The sequence below is a fragment of the Dermacentor andersoni genome, chromosome 11 (genome assembly GCF_023375885.2).
Source record: "Dermacentor andersoni chromosome 11, qqDerAnde1_hic_scaffold, whole genome shotgun sequence".
In the NCBI taxonomy this organism is placed as follows: domain Eukaryota; kingdom Metazoa; phylum Arthropoda; class Arachnida; order Ixodida; family Ixodidae; genus Dermacentor; species Dermacentor andersoni.
In genome coordinates this window covers 79,385,800-79,407,954 of record NC_092824.1, presented here as the reverse complement: position 1 = coordinate 79,407,954, position 22,155 = coordinate 79,385,800, and the positions used below count along the sequence as shown (strand labels likewise).

Sequence of the window (22,155 nt, the reverse complement as noted above, 5' to 3'; positions counted from 1 at the left end):
ACGATTATTCCCTGACAGGGGCAATGCTACGCGTCTACTGAGGACAAAAGGAAAGAGACGTCGCTGCGAAAAGGACGACGAAGAGGATGGTGTGGTTGTGCATGCGAACTATCTACAATTTGGCTGGGAGGCTTGCATATCAATGTAAATACATCCTGCATGTAATCATACCCTTTATCCTCACGTAACATCTTTAAGGCCGAATGGGCTTTAGTCAATGTCGATAAGAAAGAAACATAAATAACCATAATATGCTTCCTTTTGCTGCATCTTTAACTTATGGAGTATACTATTTCAAAGTAGCTCGGCCATTATGTGGTACGCCGTGGTGGATAGCTCCGGACGAAATTTTATCACCAAGTATGCGACAGGAAAGCGAAGTATGTAGAGGAGGCATTTCTCACTGAAGGTTTAACACCACAGGTTAAACACAAGCATTTACAATGAGTTTATGGTTTTGCATATAACGTCGTACGCTATATGTCAGCTACTTACAAAAAAAAACTAACGGCAGATGAAATGCAGGAATGTAACAAAAGTCAGTCGATGGTGTGGAGCGACGTTTGTTTGCTACGTTGTCACGCTATTGTAAAATGCTCTAAAACTAACGCTCTCAAACGTCTGATCGCGGCACACCAAAATCATTATCCAGATCCGACGAACACGTTGGAATATGCCTAAAGCGAAATAGGTAATTAGATGCCATATAACTAAGGGTGATGCGTGTGACTGCGTTTACTTTAATGTCGTGCAGCGCGTAATACCGCACAAGATGCATGTTTATCCACCACAGAGGTCACAACTCTAATCCCATGCAACTTCAATGTCGCCATAGTGCTTCTAAATTTTATAATAATGCTAGTCCGCGTATGCGCTTGCTCTTTCCTTTTATTTTGCACGTTATGTTCCTACTATTACTCAATGCTCCATGCAGGCGCCTGTAAGGTATGATGAATAAATTATAGCTACACCGCGCGCAACCTACACCGACATTCAAGCACGGCTTACAGTGACACACAACTACGCGGTGATGTCACGGGGACAACGGCTAATTACGATGCTTGTCGAGGAAATAATGGCGATGAGAGGTGCATGGGCCCTGAGAAGTACGAAACATACATACATACATACATATATATATATATATATATACATATATATATACACACACTTAATACTGCTTACCTCTTGTGTCCCAGTCCCAGTTACCCATTCATTCATTCATTCATTCATTCATTCATTCATTCATTCATTCATACACCTTTAAATGTTTACTCATTCATTCACTCACTTATACCTTCAGGGCCTTTCAAGGCGTTGGGAACAGGTTACATGGCTTATCATGAATATTATGTGAACAAAGTAAACATTCAAAATAAGCAGTACAAGTGAATAAGGCATATACACTTTCGTATAGATAGCAAAAACGAAAAATGAACTGTTCAGAAATTTATGACGTGCCAGTTCAGGAAACTAGCCTATAGTAAGTAATGTTTCTAACGCATGACGTCATCATCATCAGCCAGCTTTATGTCCACTGCAGGACAAAGGCCTCTCCATGCGATCTCCAATTACCCCTGTCCTGGGCCAACCGATTCGAACTAGCGCCGGCGAATTTCCTAATTTCCTTATGGCTACCAGGACCTCAGGGCGGGCAAGTCACCAGGCCTTTAGAACAGCTGGCCACCAGATATGCAGAGCGGGAAGCAAGACACGAGACTGCCATAAGAACTGGCCACCTGGTGAGCAATGATGTCCACCAGGCCACTAGAACAGCTAGCAACAAGGTCCACAATACACCAAGCAGGTGCAGAACAGGTAGTCACCAGGTCTGCAAGGTGGGTAGGAAGCCATCTGACCGCTTGAACTGATTATTAGGTCAACAGGGCGAGCAGCAAGATGCGAGTACTACTGGCCACTAGGATTGCAGAGCCGGCAAGACACCAGGCCTCTAGAAAAGCTGGCTACCATATCTGCAGACCAGACTGCAGCAAGAGCTGGCTACTTGGTGGGCAAGGGTGGCCACTAGGTCACTAGAAAAGCTGGCAACAAGGTCCGCAATACACCAGGCCGCCTGAGACAGGTGGTCACCAGGTCTGTAAGGTGACAGGAAAACAGATCGCCTCAACTGGTCATTAGGTCAACAAGGTCGGCAACAAGATACAAATACATAACTGGCCACAAGGATGGCAGGGTGGGCAAGTCAGTAGGCCTGAAACACAGCTGTCCATCAGCTCTGCAGTGCGGGAAGCAAGCCACGAGACTGCTGTAAGAGCTGGCTATCTGCTCGGCAAGGCTGGCCACCAGGTCGCTAGAACAGTCGGCAACATGGTCCGCAATACACCAAGCAGGCTGAGAACAGGTAGTCACCAGGTCTGCAAGATTCGCAGCAAGACGCATGACCACTTGAGCTGCCCACCGAGTACACTGGGCCGGCAGCAAGGTAAAGTTCGTAAGAACTGCTGGACCAAAGGACCGTAGGGTGGGCACCAACACAACGAGAAGCTCGAACCTCCAGGTCAGCATAGTTGACGTGAAATAAGTTGAGCGACGCATACCCGTTGCCCATACACATTCACTCAAGATGGCATAAAAGGTCACCGAAGAGCGGCACCTGGCGCAAAAAAACTATAATGGTAAAAGTTGGTCTGAAGGTTGGTAACGAATCCTGGTCCTTCAGCACAGCACCCAGAAGTTATATACATTAGACCTCGGAATACCCGAAGAGCCAAATGGGCGTTAAAGCGGTCAAATGTGGATTAACAAACCAACAAACCATAATGTGGGTGAAGTTTTTAAGGATTCCTAGGCGCAGTAATTTGAAGCTCCAAACTTACAGAACTATGTGTAAGATTATCGTTGAAATAATCTTAAAATGCTCAGTACTGAGGCTGTAGGCCCAATAATTTCCGATTCCTAGTCATGTCTCTAATTCTCCTCTCATTTAAAAATGTGCGGCTTCAATTATATCTCGGCCAATGGCCAGCACGGGCAGCAGCTTTACGCCGAATAGGCTTGCGTCACCATCCACCAGGAAAAGGCAAGAAAAACTGCGACGTGCTTCTTTTTCGGAGCAGCTTTAATTTAGTCAGTATAATCACTGCCACAGCGGGAATAAGAGGGACGCCGCAGTGGGCAGCTGCGGAATCTTCACCACCAATTAATTAGTAAAAAAAAAGTGGAGTACATCTAGAAAACGGATTTCACTGCTGGTGTGCGGGAGTGAAAAATCTAGCCGCTGAAGCAGCGCACACGAACCATCCACAAGTGAAAGTTTGTGGGAAAGCGAGCGCATATTGTGAAGAAGGCTGATGCTTTTACGTGAGCTATTTTTATTCGTAACACGTTCCTAGTGCGATCCTTCCCTGAGATAAATTCCCTTACCCAGCTTGCATTCTTGTAATGATAACATAATTGCATAGTAATAGCATAATTGTGCCTTCGTTTATTATAAGTTTTTGCTAAAGGGTACGTATTTGGGCTGGTCAGTTCACTATTACGAACAGAAAGCAGCTTTAAAGGACAGGACGAAGGATGCAGACTACAGCGATGTGGTGTGTCCTCTTCGTACTGTCGTTTAGCGCTGTTTCTGCTGGTATGACTTGATTTATTTTTGCATATTTTTCATCCTTCATTGGTAAGCGTTATAATAAACGTTAGTGTACTCGAGCTTATTGAGCGCGATATTCTTTTTACGCAATTAATTTTGCAGAGCGAGAGGCAACGAAAATAAGAACACGCAGTAAGTCACGTCTTCAATGTGCTCCCTTTGCTTGTCTTACCAGTACAGTGGGCTTCCGTGCTTCCTCCCATGCTGGTCCTAGCGACGATGCACGAAAGACCAGCATCGCCCTTTCTTGAAAGATGGGTTGACCAGGTTGATCTCGTGCCGTTCCCTCACGGCACCGTTGAAACAGAAAAAAAGAAAACGTGGCACGCGTGAGTGAGAAGCACGATGACAGTGATGGGGACAGGAAGAATATTCTGCATACCGTCGCACACCGCCATGATCTATACGAATTTGTAATTTATTAAGACTATCGAGTACTCCAAGTAGAACTCATTATGACGTCCGGTAATCTGTCGTGCGGGAGGGAAAGACATCAACACTTCTATTGGCGTATACCTCGGATATTTTGGCGTCAGCTGCATTATAGTAAATTAACTGACAGGACAACCAGTTCCGCTTGTGCCCGCCGTTGGTAGCACGCCTTTATGTTTCTGCCTTTGTCGTTTAGAAAAAGTAGGCGGGTATTCTGGCGCGATAACTTACGGAGACTGTTTCACTTTCGCGAGGTTAAAAAAAATTACGGGGTTTTAAGAGCCAAAACCACTTTTTGATTATGAGGCACGCCGTAGTGGAGGACTCCGGAAATTTCGACCACCTGGGGATCTTTAACGTGCACCTAAATCAAAGTACACGGGTGTTTTCGCATTTCGCCTCCATCGAAATGCGGCCGCTATGGCCGGGATTCGATCCCGCGACTTTCGCGAGGTTTCACGAGAGTCAGGATAGGACTCAATGAAGTATACGGCCCACAAAGTGCCTCCCACTGCAAGGTGAGCGAGCTTGACACAGCGCCTGAAACGCTCTCGGTGGTATAAAAAACAGGCGAATGCATGCGAAGCACACAAACAAAGCACCACCTCCAACAAATGAATAATTCTAGAAAAGGCGAATATAAATACTATGTCCTATCATAGCGAAAAAGGAAAACGCACGAAAAAAAAACGCAATACAGTAGGTTGTGCAGAAAGGCCTAGGCCATTACTGCAAAATTCCTGACGAGGGACAACGGAACGCATGTGATGGGAACACAGGACAAACCCAACCGCCATTGCATTTTACCTCAATCCTTAGTCCCCTTCATGGATTATTAGGGATATGCGACGTACGAGTTTCAACTTTTGGCGACGGCTGCATGCCTCGAGGCTGGATGTCAATATCACATACCTCTGACATTTGGCTGATGCTTAATCGACCTTTGCTAAAAGGAGCATGCAGATGTGCCTACTTGATATCCGATGACGGATTATTGAATGTCAGATTTTACCTTATGCCAATGCCACGTAATAACGACGGCGTTTGTGATGAGCTTTGCTGGAAGGATCAGTTCTTGGTTATAACCTTACCATTTAAGTTGCGGCGAGAGTATAACGCGTTTACCGTTGTCTTGTGCAATTTTTTTAGCTTATACGAATTCGTAAGTAACGTAAATTATGAATGATATTGCATGACAAAGCCGACAGAGGAGGAATAAAGTTGAAGATTATTATGCGTGACATTCAGGTAATGTTTGGTTGCCTATATATGGCGATTGATCACGGCAAGCAATTTTACGAAAAAATCGGTTGGACCCTACACGGTATGCATTAGAAAGTCATGACCGGCAACCTTCCGCTATCCTTAGACCGATCAATGCATGCTACGGGTACCAATGTATATGATATCTCCCGGAATTTCTCACAAGTCCGTCGAGGTAGGCCACCACATACACATCTACACCCTTAATAAGGAGCATTGGGAGGTACTATTCCCCAGCTCGGATGCAAGAAAGCAACTAGGACTCATCCAACTGGTCCGGCGGGAGCAAAGGCTAGCAGAGCCTTGGAATGAGGGCACAGACCACATCGACTCCTTTCGGCAAATAACATTAAATGAATGAATGAGACGGATTAACAAATAACCTTGAGAAATGTTAGAGATACCATTTAGAGATAGGTAGACCGCAAAAGCAGGTATGGGTAGCCGATATTCTGGTTCATATTAAGAGTGAAAGAGGGTACTGGGCTACGTAATGCTTAGGAAAGATAAAGGGAGTCGCATTACAGAATGGGTGCCACGGAAAGTGAAGCGCAGTTTAAGACGGTAGGGAAATAGGTGTGATAAAGTTTGCAAGTTCATAGCCGTGAGATTGAATCGGCTTTCCCAAGTAATGGATTATGTAAATCGCTGGGAGGGGACAAAACAGGCTGACTGATAATGATAACCGCTATATCTTTTCCGTGGTGTTTGCTTTCTATATTTCACTGCTCTTTTTTGCAATCATCGAGCATGACAGACACTATAAGGTGCTATGGGTATCGAAACGAATAGACGTGGTGGCTACCGGCAAAAACCGACAAAAGGGACCAATACTCGAAAAGAAATATACCTGTTGATTTTGTGATGCTCGAGCGTGAAATAGTTGTTCTAACGCATAAGCAGTTATGGTACCTCGGTATGGTTTATATAGGGCCATTTCACCTATTCTTGAATTCTTTTTATCAGAAGATTGCACTATTTTTGCCTGCTTCCTTTGTACTTCATTTCAGCAATATCAGCATATCTTTTACCAACGAATGCAAGTCGTAACTTTTTAACTAACAGTCTTAATGTGACGGGGCGGTCAGAATTTCCAGTAATGACAGAGCCCAGTACTGCATGAAATCAAGATGCTGTAAACTGGTCGAATGCAATAATCGTTTGTTTCGTTATCCCAAACGGTGAAAGGCACATTTGCATTCGTTCTTTATGCACCTGACACCTCTACGCGTTAGGCTGTCAGGTGGTCGCGACTCCTGCCGTTTGGCTTGAGTCATAGTAAGAATAAGAAGCCAAGAATTTGGTATGATAACGTGGTTTCTGGAGTAGCAAGCCGATAAGCAAGAAATATTTTTGGCGCCTGTCAGCCGATGGTTTTACCCAAAACGGTGTGGCACATATATAGTTGACTTACAAAAACCCAACAGGGCATAAGAAAAGTAATGAATTACGAATACTCAGTATACGATCCGGAATAGAATTTTCTTTCTCGCATTGTGACGCTGTTGTAGAACCCGTAATGAATATGTTTGCGCTAATTATCATATCGATATGGCAGATGCTTGTCTAATGACAGAAAAGTTATGCGCTTACTAAGCGAAAGTCGGAATTTATATCAAGCGAAGTGTAAGTGAGGCGTGTAATGAAAACCCATACGAAGTGCGACGATACACACAATTCTGTTTCCACGCACTTTGTACATAGTGTAATCTCATGCAACATTTTGTCTATCCACACCAAAGTTACACCTTCAATCTTATTTTTGTAGACTTTACCGGTCACAATCGATGCAAAATTCAAAAACTCAGTCGGGCAAACGCACAGTATCAGACATCTACACAGAGATTTCACAAGGACATAGGAGGCATGCTTGTTGAAAGAAAATGGAAATAAAAGGCGAATTGATCGAATTTTCTACCTTTTGTATCCCAGTGGCACAAGCCCATTCCGGAGGACTGGTGAAGAATCGGCTCACCCCTTCGGAACATACTAAGCGGCTAATAGGAAAAAAATCAAATGTGCTAATTCATTAGGATGCCTGTTTGTCTGAGATGTTATGTGCAGAATCGTATTTATTTTCACATACGTACGCTATGACACTGCCGGTCAAAATACAGGGGTTGTATAAGCCCGTTTCCTGTGTTTGCGCGCCTGTATATCCCCGTCGAGGTAGCGGCTCACCCTGGAACAGCAACAGCCACACCAAACTCGGGAAGGTAGTCAAAAGAAGCTTCGATTTAAAAAGGACGGGTATCTAGATCGTTGCGCAACCTGTCGTTTTTTCATATCAAAGCTGCTACAGTACTTCGGTGGCTAACGTTGGGGTTACGCCATCCTCCAATGAGCGAGTGGCCGCCATCCTACTGTTGGATCTCGCCGTTCCATGCGGCAAATGGCCGAAGTTGAGGCGGACTTAGTGAAATGAAGGTTTATTTCCATTATGTACAGGAATATAACAAAGCAATAGTAAAAGTTTATCGTTACGGCCAGCAGAAAATCGGACGCTGACGCGCGTGGCAAAAACGTCTCTCCTCGACGGTTCTCACTCATCTCTCCAGTCCATCGGGGTGACGTCATTTTTAGCCAATCGTCGAGCCCGTGCAGACGTCATTTTCATACAGTTGTCGAGCGCATACAGGTGGCGTCATCTCCTATAAATGGGGACTTCTCCGGTGGCTGCATCCGTTCGGCGTTGCCTCTTCGCCTAGAAGGCGTTCAGCTGAAGGGGATGGGTCTTCCTTGAACGACCTTCCAGTGCTACTGTGGTCGACGACCTCGAACCTTGCCGGATTCCCGTTGGTATTTCGGGAACATCAACAGGGGAAGACAAAAGCTCCACGCGAGGACTCACGCCGTCGGGATAGCCAACCTGGCTATCCTGGATAGCCAACCTGTCTGGCGGGACTGGCAGCATGGTGGACGCAAACCTGCGCACCATAATTGGAAGGCGACGGCGAGCAGTTGCGCTCGGAAAACTTGGCCGATGCTAATTAGGGGTCCGTGTCCAAAACTGCACATATCGCATCCTAATTAATAGCTCCGCAGCGTGCTACCAGTTTCTTCATTCTCTTCGCAGGGAAAAACATTTTGTGTGTGCGTGTGAGACAGACAAGACAATGGTATGATGTTGACTAAACAACATCATGCACCAAAATAGCGTTGAAGGGCGACAAAAACGAGGACGTCATCAAAGACAACAAAATGACGACGATGAGATATGGAAACGACGATGAAGACGGCGTGGAGACAAGGACACGTAGATGACATGAACAAGCATGCAGAGATCGACAAACATTAGATTACGAAACGAAGGTAATATGACGAATATGTGATAGCGATTGTGCCATCTGTGGCATAAGTACTAAAGTGGCAAGTAAATACTGTGCGGTAACCATCGACAATCATTGCGAATGTAAGCCTGTAGGACAAAAGAACCAGTGAAAGAACATAAGCACATTGCTGCACAGCACATGGTACATCCCCCTCGGTGGCAGTCTACGCAAAGCTGCCGAACCATGCCATAACCACGCTCTCCCAAGATTGCAATTTCCCCGAATATGTCCAGAATACATGTGATTACAAATGCGTCCTACTTCATTGTGCACACACCTGTCGTCATCACTGTTCTCTAGACAAGCATAATACATCGCATTCATCCGCGTCATTTAGCTACTAATATGGCTCAGACTGCGCATCCATCTGATTTCGTGTTTCATCCGAGTTTCATCCCTCTGAGTTGGTGGTGAAAATAGATTATAGCAAGTGCGTTGGATCAGCAACATTCTCAGCTGAGGTTGCCATGACAGAAACGAGCAAAATATACCCCGTCAGCGAGGCTTCAATTGCCTTTTCGGAATAAAGAACGAACTTTCAGCTACACAACGTCAATTCTAGAACATGCTGCACTTGACAGCTCTAGTAAATTTCCCCAACCAGAGATAGGCCTACTTCACGAGCCCGAAAAAGAATGCAGTTACAGCAAAAAGTAGCGGATGCCACTTCGCGTGGATGCTAAACCAAAAGTTGATTGAGCGTTAATTCATTAAAATGAGTCGCGATGACTTTGCTCACGTCGTCTGCTAGCAAGTGAAACTTGGCCGGGCTGTCCACCTCCCTCTTTTTTTGAACCAAAAGCCATGGGGAGGGCCTCCAAAAACGAGAAGCCAGCATTGATACAGCCCCTGCGTGGTGTATTAATAAAACTGCGTGAGTTGTGTGGGGACGTTATAGACTAAAGCGAGTCACCGAAAGCAGGTGAGTACATTTTAATTTCTTTCCCCTCATTCAATGCCAACAGCAAAACGCCAGCCAAAGCCAAAGCGACCCGCGATTTCGATTCAGGTTACATCACCCGTTATAGCGGTGGAGGCAGTCTTTAAACACAAAGAAATTGACGTAATTAAACAACGCGAAAAGAACGAAGTTAGCACAGGCGCTGATACTGCGTATGGTAACCAGCAACTCTACCAACTTGTCTCTTTCATAAAAAAAAACTAAGAAAAAAACTTTTGCCACCTGCGATACCCTAACGCATACGCTATTTGTTGATCGGCAGCCGAAGAAGCCACAAGAACAGCCGGCCAGCAGATCCACAAGGCGAGAATCAGGACACCAGGCTCATAGAACGGCTGGACACGATGTGAGGAGGTCGGGCATCGAGATACCCGGTTGCAAGATTCCCATCACGCAAGGAGGGGGTGGGGGTGGCTGCATTGAGACACCATGATGTAAGAAAAGCTGGCCACAAAACCCGCAGGGCAAACATTGCGACTCCACGCCACTAAAATAGCTGGCTAGAAAGCCTGCCGTGCAGGCAGCATGACAAGAGGCCGCTAGAACAGCCCAGTGACCCAAGTTGGCGTGAAAGAAGTTCACTGAAATGCGGCACACTTAATGTTGCCGTGAACAATATTTACTTAAGGGCAGTACGTGCCTCATAATTATGATATAATTATGAGGCACACCGCAAGGTGGTACATGGGAATAATTGACCATCTGGGTTTGTTTAGCGGGCAGGTAATGCACGGAACATGGGCATTTCTGTACTGGGGACCCATTGAAATGCGATCACCACGGCCAGCAGTTGATCTCGTGCATTCGGGCGTAGAAGCAGATCGTCAAAGCTACTACGCAACCACGATGGGCAATGGCACTAACCAGTGACCAAAAATGGTTCGCTAATGCGCGACAAATAAAAAGTAAGCCAGAATAGAGCGAAAGTTCATTGAGGAGCAGCACGTAGTACCATCACATGAGTAGCGACACAAGTTGACCCGAAGCTTCGTTTCGTATCCACTCAGCACAGCAAACGGAAGTTCTACCCATCAAACCACGACTACAGCATGACCTAAGTTGGCGTGGAACAGGTTAGATTTCGATAAACAAGCCAATAGAAGGGCAAATGTAGCGCAAACTGGGCCCAGTCCTCATGGAATGCTAACCGCAATAATTAGAAGGTACAAGAGCGAGAGTCTACGTTCGCCTGCGTGTGTGATAAAGTGTCTGTTTAGTTCGTAAGCGAATGTTCGCAGCACTGTATGAGGCTGATAAAACGAGTAACCTTACTTTATACATTTAATATGGGTAAAATCGTTTTACAAGGAATTACTTTGGCAGAGCGAAATGGAATGGAAATATTACGACGCAACACGTCACGTCTTCGATGCGCTCACCTTGCTGGCCTGACACGTACAGTAGGGCACCGTGGTGCCTAGCAGGCTTGACCCGGTGATGAACGAAAGGCCAGCATCGTCTTTCTCCGACAGATCTTGGCACGACCGGAAGTTGTCGATCGTTCGTTCTCGGCACCGATGGGAAATAAAAAGGAAACGATACGCATGCGTGAGAAGCACCGGCAAAGCGATGGGAACACGAGGCTTTGAACTATTCTGTTCATCAGGTAGCGAGCTTGGCAGAGAGCCAGAGCCACTTTCAACCGTGTGCTCGCACTGATGCTGTACCATCGCCTCCGATAGTGATCGCCCGAGAATTTATCGGCCCAGATGTTGCTCCCGAACCACTGACTATTCGCGTTCGATGATAATCATTCACCTACATAGGGCGCGATCGGAGATATTCTGTTCGATACGCGTTCTGTTCAGTTGCTGCAACGTCACAAAGTTGCAGTATGCAAAATTTGCGACAGCGGGGCGGAGAGAGCAGCCAATCAGAAGCGGTGACCTCCCCGGAAGTTTACTTCCGTCGTTTGTCGTCTGCTTGCAAACGGTATACTACAAAACCAAATGTTTCTCGTCTTCCAAATGAATTAAATCTTTATCTAAAAAAATGTATTTTTTCTTCTCAAGCCCAAACAGTTTTCAAATAGTAGTACGTGTGACTACTGCAATTTATAACTATTAGGTTCTTTGCGTCGTCCCTAGGTGGTGTCGCGCACAGCGAGAAGAAAAAAGAAAAAGAAAACGACGGGAGGAGTGGCGCACTTTTCAAGGGGCAGCGACAAAATTCCAGTGGCTCGCTGGCACCAATGATGTTGTCGATTTATCTGTACAACCAACGAATTATTTGTTTCGAGAAACAAAAACGACGCCGGAATTCACTTTCTGCCATTTCTTCAAACGCGTTTCGCACCGCCACCCGCTCTCCTCCTTCCTCTAGAAACGCCAGCGCAACAACCTAAGTTCCCAAAGGAAGCGCCATTTTCTCGAATTAAACTATGGATTAGATTCAAACGTGCTATTCCGCAGCCGAAAAGGCCGCCTGTTGGATCCAATCCAATCCACCAAACGCGCCATGCGAAGCAATATGATCGCTCCAAACTTCTCAACTCCCGTCGCGTTCGGACGAAATGCTCGGTGGGCGGATGATTGACAGGAGCGTGTCGTCATTTTGACGTCACCAAAAACGGGGCGGCGCCCCGCGGCTGGCGACGTCGGCGCGGAGTAGGCCAATCGCGCGCGCCGGTAACCGAACGAACGCGCCGAACAACCATCTCCGATCGCACCCATAGTGTCACATACAGCAACGCTAGTTCAAACGCAAAGGAACGGGCCTCGGTGTTTCCTGGCAAGACATTATTGGCCTGATGGATAGTAAAAGGAAAAAAAACTGCTAAACTAAAGCGAAGCCCCAGAACCCAACACCAACTACCAGCATATCAAAAATGCTGGAAAAGGCAAAATGCTGTCTCAACACAGCGAAAACAGAAAACGCAGCACAATGAAGCGCAAGTTCTACAGAATGGCTTAAGCCATCTACTCCATGAAACGGCAATTGCTCATGTGAGACAAGAGCCAAAGTCATGCGATGCTAACTCATAGCAAAGCCAACCGCCATATGCTGTTTTATCTCCAGTAGCTCTTGTAATTGTTTCTAATAAATAAGCAACATTTCAGCTTCCTTGAATTTTCACAATAACCATATCTCTAAGTTGGACGCCCCCATCTTCACATTCTCCTCTCATTTTAATTACGCTCCTTCGACCTTTGCTTAACACAGCCCGCAGTTTTGCCTACGCAATATCTGCCGAGTGACTGACTAATGTCAGAGTTCACTTTCCTGCCATCACACCTAAGGAGCGCTGTGCAGGTGATGTTTTGTTAGGAGGATAAATTCTTGGTGCAACCTTCTAGCTTTCTGGTGCCGATATTCTCGTGTGTATACCATTGCGGCGTGCAATCCCTACTGTTTCTATTACTTGAATTGGTGGTAAAGGTAAGGCATGACTGCTATGGTTTGACTGGGCCAACTGAATGAAGGAATAAGGCTGAAAAATATGCAGAAGACTACGGTAATGTTGAATTACCTGGCAAAAATATCGAATATGGTCGTAAGTGTCTAGACTGCCATATGTCAAGGTAAAGCCGACATTAGCAGAGATATATGGAGCGGGACAGGCCAAGTAATGCGCAGATCAACCAGTAATTTACTAGAGTTACACAGTGGGTACCAAGGGAAACGAAGGCGAGGAAGGTAGGAAATTAGGTGGCGTGATTAAATTAGAAACTTGGCAGGCATAATATAGAATCAGCTGCGGCAAGAGAAGGATCATTGGAAATTGCTGGGAGAGGACAAATAGGCTGATGGTGATGACGCATGCTTTGTTTTATTCTTTCGGGGTTGGCTACCGTTTCAATTCCCGAACTGTTTTAGGTCACCTTTGCTGATGGAGGCAGTGAGGTGCAATAGGCAACGAGACTAACCAGCGCGTTAAGTTTCGTGCCATAACCAACAAAAATAAGCGACAAATACTCGAGAAGAAAGCACATATCATTTATTTGCATTTAAGGACCCCGATTGGGCCTTACATTACAGAAATGCCGTTTAGTTTTGGTCGTGCTTGTGCGTAGCACAAAATGTTCATCGCATGTAGACTTATTATGGTATCTCACAATGGATGACACATAGGATTGTGCCTCTTTCATTTTCGAATATTGTTAAATAGATCGGAATATGCTTGCGTGCTTCGCTTGTATTGGCCCATTTATACAATATCAGTATTTCTGTACTATACTTGCGAACGAGCAAAAGTCGTGATTTTTTTCATCCGCAATTTTTTCTTCACGAGAATTAAGATAAGAACAATTACACCGTTAGGACCAGGATTAAAGAGTTGAATAGGATTACGTGGTTTGTGGAGTAGCAAGGTGAGGAATAAAGACTAAATGCTTGCGGTGCCCATCAGCTGATGACTGCGCAAAACTAAGCAGCATACGTATTAAGTACAACAAACACGGCTTGTGAACAGTGATTAAGCATGAAATGTCAAAGGATGATGGTATTGTCCAGAGTAGAATTTGCTTTCCCCTATTGGCCACGCTTTTGTACAACCTGGAACGTCTCAGTTGGCGCGAATTAGCACGCGTTGCGGAGCGTGTCACTCCGCCCGATGTTTATTGTTTGTCCACCACAAAGGCCACAACTTCAATCTCATGGAACGCCTCATATTTGTAGACTGCCCCGTTCACAACCTACGTCGAGAAACAAACACTAAATAAGGCGGACACAGTCTCCGAGATCTACGCAGCAATGTCACGAGGGCAAAGGCAACACAGCGACGCTCGTAGATGCAAAAATGGCCATAACAGGTGCATGCATAGAGAAGTATGACACCCATTTCGATAGACTCAGGATTGCGTACGCCTGTTGTCACAGCGGCACGAGAAACACTCGGCATGATTGGCTATGAATCGGCACACGCCCAGTGGAACATACGGAAGGGGTAATTCAAAGCAAATCAAGTACTAAAGACTGGATTATAATGAATGTGCTAATTCGTCTCTCTCTCTCTCTATATATATATATATATATATATATATATATATATATATATACACACAGACACACACTCTAAGAACAGTTTACACCCTTTGGCGTGCCCCTTCTGCCACACAACGATAATCGTCATCTGCCTTGATGCGTTTCCTTTCTTTAACGCTGCGAGTCCGGAACTTTCCAGTAACGAACGGCACGCACGTTATCAGCATAGAACAGTTTACACCCTTTGGAGTGCCCCTTCTGATAACGCGCGTGCCGTTCGTTACTGGAAAGTTCCGGGCTCGCAGCGGTAAAGAAAGGAAGCGCATCAAGGCAGATGACGATTATCGTTGTGTGGCAGAAGGGGCACGCCAAAGGGTGTAAACTGTTCTTAGAGTGTATTATATATATATATATATATATATATATATATATATATATATATATATATATGTATATATATAGAACTTGAGTGGTGCTACAAGGTAAACAGAACAAGTATTTAATGTCGACAGTTTCGATCGGTGGACCGATCTTCATCAGGGTTTACAAAAAAATGGCAGTTCGGCCCTGGTAGTGAAGACACCAGACCGGGTGCCCGGTCGTTCTTACATACATCAAACCGAGAGGAACAATATATATATATATATATAGGTTGTCCTAGCTAAGTTTAGCCAGAGTTTAATAATTATGCGAATGCCACGTAGCTGGACAGAACCAACGTAAGGTTGTTTGCCGTCGCTTGCAGATACTCAAACTATATTTTTCTTCCCGCCTAATTAGAGAATGAGTCTTAACCAACTTTTCAAATATTATAATTGCATGAGAAGTGTCAGTGAGAAAATTGTAGAGCGACAAGAAAACGACCCGTTCTTTGCTCAATAGGTGTTGTGTAAAAGTTTTTCCGAGCGTGAAAGAAGCCCGCAAATGCGCGCTAAATTGCCGCGCGATTCGCCGCTCGAAGCACTTTGCGTGTATTGCGTGGTTATTATTGCAGATTGTGAAGAGAATGTAACAAAAATCCCTGGAGTCCACAATTCCTAAAGTATGACATGAGAAGAGACGTTAAAAGAGACTTCCCGAATGCTAAAAACAGAAGTGAACATAAGACAGAAGGCCCATATTGCACAAGAAGGAAGGCATCAAGGATCATGCACAAAGAAAGCGGGCATGGGCAGAAAAAAAAAGAATTATGCGATACACTAGTCTCGCTCAAGAAGCGGCATGGGCCACGCAAACTCCCTTGTTCGGAATTTTACCCGCTGCTATGTCAGCTGGTATACCCCTCAGGTAAACGGGAATAGTATCACGTGCGCCGTTTCTCCCAAAACGTGGAGAACGGTCAGCCTCTCACCACACCTACAATAAAGGCGAGGTTCAGCACGAGTCAGGAGGTAAGAATGAGTACTGTATGCGCGTCTTCTGAGTCGACAGAACATGACATCAGTAACTCACGCTTTCGTTACCGAAGGTCTATTTCGTACGTGCGGCTCAATCAAATGAAGTTTATTAGAGGCTTCATTGTCCTAAATGGATCGCTAAAAGTTTCCCAGCGTTGTGCGCGAGAAAGACTAAAAAAATTATGGTGTTTTACGTCCCAAGACTATTTTGTGTATGAGGCACGCCGTAGTCGAGGACTCGGGAAATTCACCTAAATCAAATGCACCTAAATCACCTAAATGCACCTAAATCAAAGTACCACGGGTGTTTCCGCATTTCGCCCCCGTGGCAGGGATTTGATCCCGCGACCTCGTTCTCAGCAGCTCAACAGAAAGGCTTCCAGTGTGTGGGATAGATAGCTATGGTGGCGTCACAGGCTCCCGTCGTTATCGATATAGCAAGTTCGCCTGCAACCACATTGCCCACTATGGTTCTGTGTCCTACCTGAGAGTAATGCATACGTTTCTGCAGTAAATATGCTCGTTTCTGCGTGTAGAATGTTGCATTCCGAGATGCAGGGCACGATGGCCGCGTAAAATACGCCAATAATTGACAGACGCGTCAGTATAACATTCTGGGCAGGAGTATTGCAACTCTAGTCCCAGAGAGTGCATACGGATGCGCATCTCGGGAACATGCTTTGTAACAGAGGACGTGGCGCATTGTATCAGATGCCACAGTGGCAACAGCCTTGTTGAAGCCACCAGTGATTGCACATGAAGTGGGCCGTTCATTTCCTCGCTCAGCTTCTTCACGTGTAGTAGTGAGAAAGGCTTTCTCATTGAAGGTCGGTTGTGAAATGGTGTGGCAGACGTCAAACCATTAACTGTTTTCTAACACGGGTGTTCAGGATTAGATTTAGCTTTGAGAAAAAACGCGAAGCTTATATTTTTGCAGCTGAAGTGACCACACATTAGATTGTACGTATGAACTGTCTATAGGACTTGTTCTGAAGGCGCCTGTGGCCAGGCCCATACCTAAATGGTGAACGGGATCGTTCACCACTTGGAGCGGCACTTTGATTCACCGCAGGACCATAGTACAGACGTGACAAGTTCATTAGGAACTATTTTGTGTGCGCCAGAATATTAAGAATGTTCATTGTTTTCAAAGATTTTTATTTCAGATACTTTATATATGGAACGAATCCCAGTATGACACAAAAAAAATGCTTGCTATGTGTTCAAAGGTAAGCACCGGTCATGGAGGTGGATACTAGGCTCTGGGTCAAGGCCCCTTTCCTTCTAAAGACACAGGAGCTTTTCTGCAGATTCATCTTGGAGCCAATCTGATGTTCCCATCCCGAGACCTTGCCCAAACTGGAGGGCATCCTTCATGAGCACTTCAATGTGGACAGAATAAGGAGGCGAAAGGATTTGAACATTTTATTTTTTTATTCAACATTCGTTTCTGCCACAACATGCCATCTTTGCTTATTGAGATTATTCGTAGCTTTGCCGGAAGGAGCACCTTCCACCCACCTCCCACACACAGTTTTGCCGTATTAATGAACCCACTGAAGTGAAGTGTTTCGAGCAACATTAGTGCTTGCATAACTTTGTCGAAGCAAACACCAGAAGATTCTAGCATCCCAAGATACTTGTATGGCAACTATGTATTAATTTTTAAAGGCGAGAGTGCAAGATCGGGAGCCATGATTCTCTGCACAAAGACAATACGCTGCACTATGCTTATGGCAATATAGAAATATGCCGAAATATAATGTAAAGATTGGTTAATGAGGCGCCACCATAAGAACTAACGGAATTACAAAAATAATAGAATATCAGTAAGAAAATATTTCCTAATTTTTAAGCTTCCGGGGCTTTCTTTTCTGCAGCAGACTCTCTCTCTCTCGCTGTTTTTCGAGATCCAGATGTCATTTATGGGCAGCATAAGCCATGCATAGAAAAACTGCTGCAGCAGGTCTACGCGGCAATTATTAGAGCAAAATGTAGACTAGTGTTTAGCTCATGCTTCATTACAGTAGTCCCACGCCTCAAGTCCGCTCCAAAAATCATTTCTCCATGTCCTTCCCTTCCTACTGCGATAATGGAGTGGCACCTGGCTACGCAAGAGTTGGTAGAACTCTGGACTCGCATAATACATCAACTTCTCTAGTGCTTCCCCCGTGGTAATCTTACGGCAGCTCTTTCCCTTCGCTGACTTGAGTTAATGTTCTGTGTCATTCCTCAGTTGACTGATGACGCCCGTCGTCTCTCATGAGTATATTTTCAGCTTTTAGCACGACTGCGGCGGTGTACAACATGTAAAGACAGATGCATCATTATACCGTCTTGTCTGGCTAGTTGGCAAATTTTTGCCAAAGTTGCACGTTGCGTAAAGGAACATTAGACGCATGACAAGCGCAGTGTTCTGTCTATGCTTGATTGTCATGTTCCATTGTAAAGCGAATTACATTGGCGCCAAATGCGTGCCATGTGACATCATTTCACATTTCTGGAAACACGACATACTTAGCCCGTTCATTATCACATTTATAGTGCACGTGATAAAAAGAACTGTTTTCCTAAAACAGTATTTTAAATCCACGTAGGTCAGTTCTGATTCTATTTGGTGGCAGGATTTCAAGTAGAAATATGTCTCCCAATTTTAATAAACAACGATCCAAATTTTCATGCTGCTGTGTGTTCAGGTATCAGTTTAGCATTGACGGTTTCTCAAAAGCTGGCTAAAAATACTAGGCATCAGTTTGTAAGAGCTAGCTTTCTGGATAGATAAACGTTTTTTTTATTCATCTTGTTAAGCGTTAGGCAATTGACCGTTTTATTTTCTTTGGCTTCATTTTTATGCAAGATACCCATAACAGGAGAACTACCAATACTTTAGAGCCACTGGACAATTGGGCACTAGAATGTTTTATCCAGAAGAATTTCCGCTACAAAACAGCAAGCCAAACTTGAGGAGAAGACGACAGCGTGCCACAAGATCTGGTTTCGCCGTATCGTACGTTATAGCGGTAAGCGCGGCGTGACTTTTGGCGAACGTTAATTCGCTCGCTGTCAGCGAAACTGTTCACCTTTTCAGTTTAGCCGATAATAGGGTACATCGCGCACCGCAAAAGAGCAAACGATAAAGACAAACTGGCAAGCACGCGGCTTCTTGGCGCACGCCGAGGAAATTTCTCTGCGTAACGCCCCATGGTAGCCGGCGACCAGGAAAACATAGCGCTCGCCGTGCTCATGGCACTTGCGCCGTGGCCTGTCGAGTGGTTTCTGTACAAAAATTATTTACAGAAGCGCAGATTCGCAACCACTAATAACTTGCTTTCCTTACCTTCATCAATCAGGGACTGCTCTCCACTCGAACAATCTGCATAGCCAAACAGACGGACAGGGTCGGCGTGGTCCCTTTCGGTCAAGTGGTCCGAGCAGAGGCCGTAGCCGTTGTACACCTGCTACCATGTCAGCCCCACCGGGACTCCCCATTCAGCGTAATTTTTCCATATGCGGCATCTGAAAAATGGGCAGAATAACTCTTGCTCATGATTAACGGTGACCGAAGAAGCGAAACCATAGTTTGAGAGTACAAAGAGGCGACGAAAAATTTCTGTCCTTCAGCAAAAGTTGAAAAATTAAGCGCACCTCGTTCGTCGCGCAGGTAACTCGAATTTCTAGTTCAAAACCCAAGCGGCGACTGCTACGTAATTTTTTTTTTGCCTCTGTCATGTTCACGAAGATTCAAAGGTCATAGCGTAACCAAAAACTGGTCCCCGGAATGCTTTCCAGCGTAATCAGTTTTTGCAACAAGCTTGCATTCGAATAGCTTAGGCAAATGAAGATTGCAAATTTTCTACCTGAAGGAAAATATGTAGAGCAACCGCTAACATATACCGCGGTAATTTTTCCGTCTGCGCGTCAGCTAGCATCAATCTACTCACTTGCAACTGCCAAAAGTGGCTTCAGTTTCTTGCGAAACCACGGTAAAATGCGCCGCGGCAAACCAATAAAAAATATATCCGTTTGAAAACAACCCTGGAAGATCTTTCATTTTGTCCTACAGCTGTTTCGATAAGGATAGCGCCTGTTTCTTCATAACCACTGCAGAAGAAGTGTGTTTGGACCTCGTCCGCTGAGAAACGGAAAAATTTCGTCCTGCTGTCTCTCCCCGACACGCCACACCACACAGCCGCGCAGCACACCTTGTGCCCCTTCCTCAGTTTTTCCAACAGCACAGAAAAAGACATTTTTAACCACGGAGCGTACGAAAAAAAGCGTGCACGTGCACAGAAAGGGGCAGGAGATGAACTGAATGGCAGCCGAAGCAACAGGAGCGAAAGCGCCGACCATTGGCGCAACGAAGGAAGCGACTAAATGACGCAGGAAAAGAAAATAGCGAGAAACATGGTATTTCTACGTATTATTGCATCATTTTACGGCTATGTAGCTTAAAAAGAGCGAAGTATGCCACTGCCACGGCGACGAGGCAAGAATTGGTCTCACCTCGTCTGCAGGGAAACGCAACTTGGCCCGGCTCTTCATCGCTTTGTTCGAACCATGGGCCGCCGGAATGTCCTACAAAAAAACGAGCAGCCAGCATTCTCTCAAATCACTCTGTGGTCCTTTCAAAAAAGCGGCGCGAGTTGCGGCACGACGCTAGAAGCGTGTGCTACTCACGAAAGCAGGCGGGCGCTATTGCACGCGACCCCTTGCACCGACATACGGCAAAATGGCCGCCAAGACCAAAGCAAGCCGTGGTATCGGTGCAGGCTACATCGCTCGTTATCGCCACGACGGCAACGTTCAAACGCAGATAACTCGCCGAAATAAAATAACGCGTAATAAACGATCGCAAAGACACTGATTTGGACGACGTTAGCCTACCAACTCGGCCGATTTGCTGTGACGATGCAGGAATCCCGATAGAGAGGGGTAAAGAAACTTCCCGCTTGCGAATATTTAGCTTGCGTGTGACCTTTCGATTACCAGCAGAACGAATGACGTTGGCGTTATCTTTTTCGCTGCACGTACAACCGTCATCTTTGGGAAACGGAACGGGTACTATCGCGCTCAGTATGAGCTACACCACGCGAGCGCGTGGCCGAGCGCTCTGCAAGGTTGTACAGTGGCGCGGATTGCGCCGTGCTTTCGAGCTATCTGGAGAGGGTGTAGCTGTTCCAGCAAGCGCGCTGGAACCCCTCCTCCTCGTTTATCTGAAGGACACCTTATCTGTTTCTTGTTCACTTTCATTTCGATGAAGCAGAAACTGCAAGATCATGCAGCACTTTTGCCACCGACCAGACGTGGCGTGCGAAGGTTATCAAAGACAGCGCTTTCTTCGTCCAAGAATTAGGGCTGTGCGTTTAGACATGATTTTAGCACTGATAATGCGCCTCAGCGTCCAGCGTAAAGGCGGAAGCAGCCACGACGTGGGCAATGCATTGTTTTCGACAGAGTGTTAGCACAGCCCCGGTGCTAATGCGGCAACGCGTTGCCATTGCTGCCATCGCCGTTCTCCGTACTATAGCAACATTTCACATTTGGCGAGGAGCAGCCTACTTTGTTCATTTGCCGCAACTCCTGGGGCCATGCGTCGTCTTCATAAACTTCCCACCGTGCGTGATGGCTCCAAAACACACCACGCCTTCTTAAGATGCCCTAAATGGTTCCGAAATTTTAGAGTGCGCTATCACTATGGCCCCAAACCCCGATTTCGCCGATCATTACCGGTATTACCAGAATGCACTAATTTCCAGTCAGCTCATCCAGAGGATACTTTTCCTAGATACATAAACGCAAGGTCATGTGCAGTTTATTTTTTTCTAGGGTACTTAATTGCCTTTCCGAAAAGTCGTGGGGTTTGGTTTGGTTTGTGGGGTTTAACGTCCCAAAGCGACTCAGGCTGAGAGATGCCGTAGTCGAGAGCTCCGGAAATTTCGACCACCTGGGGTTCTTTAACGTGCACTGACATGAAAGGGTCGTGTGGTCAGTCAAAGATATATCCAGCCCGAATAAAAAAAAAAAATTTGGTTCGCACTAAGACAGCTTGCGTGCTGTAAATGCTAAAACCTGAGATGAATTAAAAAGTCGATCACTGTTGGGCACCCGGGACATTTTGCGAGCTGACGAACGTTTTCCTTTTTATCAATCTGACACACCAGATAACACCCACTGTGCGGACCGACGCTGGCCCGATTACGAAGTTTGGGCGTCCACCTACGGCTACAGTTATTTTCA

At 45.7% G+C, this 22,155-nt stretch overlaps 1 long non-coding RNA gene across 1 annotated transcript; it reads right to left on the bottom strand.

Annotated features, from left to right (window-relative positions):
* Positions 1 to 7,949: 7,949 nt before the first annotated feature.
* On the bottom strand, positions 7,950 to 20,788 carry LOC129381464 (uncharacterized). The gene is made up of 3 exons (XR_011891165.1): positions 20,422 to 20,788; positions 19,256 to 19,434; positions 7,950 to 8,232 (listed from the first exon to the last, which is right to left on the bottom strand). It is a non-coding gene; the product is annotated as an uncharacterized lncRNA (long non-coding RNA).
* Positions 20,789 to 22,155: the final 1,367 nt, after the last annotated feature.